The sequence below is a fragment of the Heterocephalus glaber genome, unplaced genomic scaffold (genome assembly GCF_053883595.1).
Source record: "Heterocephalus glaber isolate CG9 unplaced genomic scaffold, H.glaber_assembly_v1.0 deba00001457, whole genome shotgun sequence".
In the NCBI taxonomy this organism is placed as follows: Eukaryota; Metazoa; Chordata; class Mammalia; order Rodentia; family Bathyergidae; genus Heterocephalus; species Heterocephalus glaber.
The window spans coordinates 44,277,343-44,282,569 of record NW_028258305.1 but is presented as its reverse complement, the minus strand read 5'-3'; the positions used below and the strand labels follow the sequence as shown (position 1 = coordinate 44,282,569).

The 5,227-nt window shown below is 46.2% G+C and overlaps 1 long non-coding RNA gene across 1 annotated transcript; it reads right to left on the bottom strand.

The window, feature by feature from the left end:
* Window positions 1–321: 321 nt before the first annotated feature.
* On the bottom strand, window positions 322–4,930 carry LOC110347990 (uncharacterized). Its single transcript, XR_002392955.2, has 3 exons — window positions 4,716–4,930; window positions 3,879–4,294; window positions 322–2,847 (listed from the first exon to the last, which is right to left on the bottom strand). It is a non-coding gene; the product is annotated as an uncharacterized LOC110347990 (long non-coding RNA).
* Between the last annotated feature and the right edge of the window lie 297 nt (window positions 4,931–5,227).

Sequence of the window (5,227 nt, the reverse complement as noted above, 5' to 3'; positions counted from 1 at the left end):
ACTTGCAAAGTACCTCTGGTTTTTCTAAAAATTCAAGGGAAACACATTGAGCTTATAATTGCAGATAGATCGATGCCATGTTCCTTCCTGCATTAGCACCGAAGGAAAGTCCCTTCCTGTGGGCTCATCCCAGGCCCAGCTACACTGTGTGAACAGCAGTGAGCCCAGAAGAAAGCACATGGGCTCCTGGGCCAGGAAACATCAAGCAGAAGTAGAGGGCCTCTCTCTTTATCCTGAAGGCAAAAATCTACATCTCTAGCACATTTCTGACTCTTTTAATCTAATTCTTATACTCACAGTTTCAAAGATGAATATGTTGGATTTATTTATTGGCCATTTTCTATATGTGTAGTGCAAAGCAAGGGTAAATCATTTCTTCAAGCCTCAGGGACTTCACCTGTAAAACGCAATGGTTTTAGCCCCAGGATTCCATAAAAGGGCCTGGGGAGCTGCTCAGGAGAGGGGTCCACCTAGGGGCTTGGCAGACAAGGAGATGACATATCCAGTGGCAAATTCTCATCCTACACCCCCACTCCCAATTCGGTGAGCTGACCCCCACTGGTATGTGCTTTATATTTTGGGATTCCACATCCGGTATTATTTGGGTGGGGAAGGCTCTGTGGCTTAATATACACTCCACTAAAGCCCACATCTCTAATCTGACTGTGGGGAGGAGAGAAGCCCTCATTCAACAACCTGCTGGCTCGGTCAGAGCTCAGTTGTTTGCATATTCTCTGGGGAATCCTGAGGGATGAATCCCGGGAGTTAGAAGAGGAAAACATCAAGTCTCATATTTCCTGGGAGGTCAGTCTTGACCTGTTGGTTGGTCCGGCACGCGTGACTGTTTTGAGGCAGAATCAGCAATTCCTGCATCACATACTTTTGCATGGTGAACTCATCTGCATTCATTTTTCTCCTCTCCTTTCATGAGGTGGAGAAATAAGAACATTCCGATTTTCCTGGAATTGCAGTGAGGTCGTGGGCTCCTCTTCAGCATAAGATCTTTCTCTTCAGGAACTCTTCCTGTCCAGGTGGTTGGAGGGGTGTTTACCAACACAGTCCCCTCCAATCACAAAAGTATAAAGCCCATGGCCTGGGGAGAATATTGCTCTCAGCTGACCATAGTATTTCTCCAAAGACATCCCTAAGCCCAAAGAAATGACCAGGGCCTGAGCGGGTGAAGACTGGACTCTCAGTGCTCTCTCTGAGCACAAACACAGGGACATAGCCTGGACTTTGTCATCTGACCCCTAGAACAGGCTCACACTGCATTCCAGTGAGCATCTACCCCATGCCACAGGGTCTCTCTGGCCCTTTTACCTATGTAGAAGAGAAGCAAGAAGATAAAATCAGAAGGTACCCTTACTCAAACGACACAGGCCTGTGCCTGGTTCATGAGATTAGGAGCCATGAGTAAATCGGCCTGGCATGCATAGCTGGAGCTCCATAAGTGAGTGGGCCCCTACTCGTGCTGGCAATGACAGCACAGGCCTCTGCCGTACGACCTGAGTCCAGCCCCGCATGCTCATCTGAGTGATGCCGCCTCACTAAGCACCCACTTCCCTGTCCCCCAGCACTGTCTGTTGGCAACACTGCGGGACATGAAGCTCCCTGCTGCCAGTTTAAGAGATGATGGGGTTAACAGGGGCAGTAAGGACTGGTCTGTAAAGACCCCAGTCCTAGGTTTCCGACAGACTCGAACCCAGTGGAGATAACATGTCCCTGAACAAACAGAACGATACAAAAGGAGGGCGGTAAAAACAGAAGCAGCAGGGAGAGGATAAATAGTGAGTCTTGTTTGCTAAATTAGTTATAACTGAGGAGTTTGCCATCTGACCCCATGTATTTTTAAAGCATCCAGTTAAGGAGCATTTATTAAAATGTTTTCAAGTTGTCCTTTGAAAGAAGAGACCCTGACAGGCCACTCAGTGTACTGCAAAGGTGGGTTAAATACTGTTATCCCTGTTGCAAAGATAGGGAGACAACAGTATAATGGATGACCTTAATTTTCCAGAGACATGCAGTGAATTCATTACTGGGAGGGAGAAAGAGAAAGGCAAAAGAAAATCAGATTAAAGAGTCCCCAAACCTGGGCTGCTTTGCCAAGACAGCCAACAACTTTGAGGGAAGGAGAAACAAGCGCCCAACCTCACAGGGTACTGCTCCAAACAAAGCCTCAGTCCTCACGAACACAGACAGCTTCGGGGGAGCTTTGAAATGGAATGTGCGGCGGAAATAAATGCACCACAAAACCACCGTGATGACTCCCAATCTGCTGTCCACTGCAGACTGGGAGAGGAGGGGAAAATAATCCAGATCCTAATTTAGTCCGGGAGCTTGTTTTCTTACACTGACAAATCTTTCTAAAAATGATTTTCTGATTAGAGTCAAGGCTGCAGCCCAAACTCCACGAGACTGTTGTGCCGTCAGCATGTTAATGGTGTTCCTTAGCAACTCTCCCCTTCACTTTTAGGAAGAAACAACACCTCTGCCAGGAACGCGAAGCTGGAGGAGCCTCAGCACCTCTGATGATTCATGGCTAGGGCAGCAGCGGCGGAGGCTGGCGGGAGGGCCGAGCTCACCGGTGGCAGGAACAGGCCTCCAAAAATAAAGGCAGGTGCTGCCTGTGTCTGTGCAGGGACATAGGACAGGCAGGCAGTGAGCTGCCACTTTGTCTCGAAATCTCTTCACTCCTTGCAGCTATCCTGTGCAACTGCATAAATCGAAACGTAGAAGGCACACTAGCAGTCTCCTAGGGTTAACTTGGCGTTACAGGCTGCACGGCTTTTTCCTTTATGACAGAATGATCCCAACACGTTCATAGAATCAATCTTTTCCTCGCCAGACCTAAAGATGTAAGAGACAGTAAGAGCAGTCAGATCTGTGAGGAGGAGGGGAAGGGGTTCTCTGAACTGATTTTGTTTTCTTTGTCATAAACTGAGAGCACTGCTTTGGAATTTTCCGAACGGGTAGAAAGAAATGAAAATCATGATTTTGTTCATCGTTAATACATTGACCTGTTACACATTGACAGTATGCCAGCTCTGGTCTTTTGTGGTTTCAGACTTCATTTCAGCAATGAATGCTAAAGCTAATGGTACCATCAACTTCAACAATCACTTTCCAGATGAGAAACTGAGGCCTCAGGGACTTGGCCACCCTGAGGTTGTGATGCAGAAGGCAAATCCAAATATTTCCACCGTGACTAATTCTCAGGCCAGATGCTTCAAAACTGGACTTGGTTATTCTCATTTGAGAAGAGAAGAAGTGAGATTCAATTTGCCAATATTCACATTCTTGGAGGAAACGATATTCATCCTAAGCCAAAACATATTGGTAAATCCTCTAATTTAGTCCAATGATGTCTCACTTTACATGATAAATGTTTCTAAAAAGTTGCATGCAAATCAAATTTTTCTAAATTGAATTACTTTTTTAAAAGCACAAGACAGATTGCTTTGAAAAGGAACCCTGGGCTGAACATGAGAAATATTTCTGCAATTTAAATAATAAAGACCTCCATAATTTATCTCCTCTGTAAATTCATAATTTAATATTCTTTGGTTTTGTTTAGCATCACTTGTTTAAAACAAGAAAGATCTATATTCAGACACCCAGTGTCACTAAGAAGTCTGTAGTCCATTAATAATAGCTAATGCTTTCTTTCTACACAGCATTAAGAACTAATAAGGAATGGTATTGGTATTCCCATTTGGCAGATGAGAAAAATCAAGGCATAAAATAAAGATAGATTCAAGATCTTGGAAAAGGTAATATAGAAAGGGTACTCACATGTTTTTACTTATAAATCCTTCCTTTTTGTCTACTATGTAATAGTTACCTGCTTAGGGTGGCTCTTACATCCCAGAGAGACTTACCCAACATCACAGATGCAGGAAGTCCAAAGAGATTCCTGAGCTCTCTCAAAGCCCTAGTCTTCAGGAATCCAGGAAGAAACTCAGACCCACTTGTCTTTCCAAATGTTAGCTCGCCTAGAAGACCCAAAGGGCAAAACAAGAGTACCTGATGATGTGTCACAGACAGAGCCATGACAGTGTGTCTTTACTGACTCTTCACTGTGAATTCAATCCTTCCCATCAGAGGGAAGAAAGGGCAAAAATGTAGAAGCTCTGCCCCGAAGGATGAATCATCCTATGAAAAAGGATAGGCTCACATAGGAAACCAAGTCAGGGTTCAAGGTCACACGAATCTTCCCAACTAGGTTGTGGATCTTTAAGAAGAGGACCTTCATCTTTGGAAAGGTAGCATCTGGCCTCGGAAAAGTAACTGGCAACTGTTTAAAACATGAAAATATAAAGGGATCAGGGAGGATATTATCTGAAAAGCTGACATAAAATAAATAGGAAAAACACATTATTTGTATCTCCAGAATGGAATGAGCTCATCTACAGGGCAGGAGTGATAACACCAGCCTCGGGATGGTGCTGTGGTTCCTGAGGCCACACCAGCTCTAACGCACACACCCTGTCTCGGCGAGCGCTGAGCCTCCTCGCTAAGCAGTGCCTGTCATTTGTACACAGGCATCCCAGACCGCAGCTAAGGGGCCCTGATGACAGTTCACCATGAGGAAAAACTGCAGTTATACAGGGCCACCCACCAATGGCGCAAACACTGTGAGCAGTGCCCCTGCCCCAGAGGCTAGACTGTCATTTCCCAAGGAAGATGCGAGGAAACATCCTGTACCCGCCACTCACTTGGCTGAGAATCAGAATGACCTAGGCAGTGTTTAAAAACTACAGAGTCCTGGACCAAGCAAGGCTTCTTTAATGCCTTGCGCTGAGCCTGAAGATGGCCCTTCGCCTAATCCATACTCCCTTTCTCTTCCGTAGACTAGACACGGTCTGTTTGACTAGGATTGCAGACCCGGGATGGTACAGCCCCGGGAGACAGTTACGTTATGTACCCTTCTTCCTTGTTCCCTTCCGGCGTGTGCCCGATCACGAGACAATCACGCTGCGTTCAGCCTAGGCCACGTGGGCCCCATAGGGCGAGTTGCCCTGCCTTCTCTCCTGTTTGTCTCACACTATAAATAAAGAGCGCGCTGGACTCCAGGTGGCCGTTAACGCACCAGGCTATGGCCCCACGTGGTCCCAGCTTTCAAGCGTGCTCTTGGTGTGTATCTTTCTTTCTTGTTATTTTTCAGTCTTCTTCATCTCCCACCTCTCTCCCCGGCTTTGGACCCTACGCCGTGTGGGTCTCAGCACTT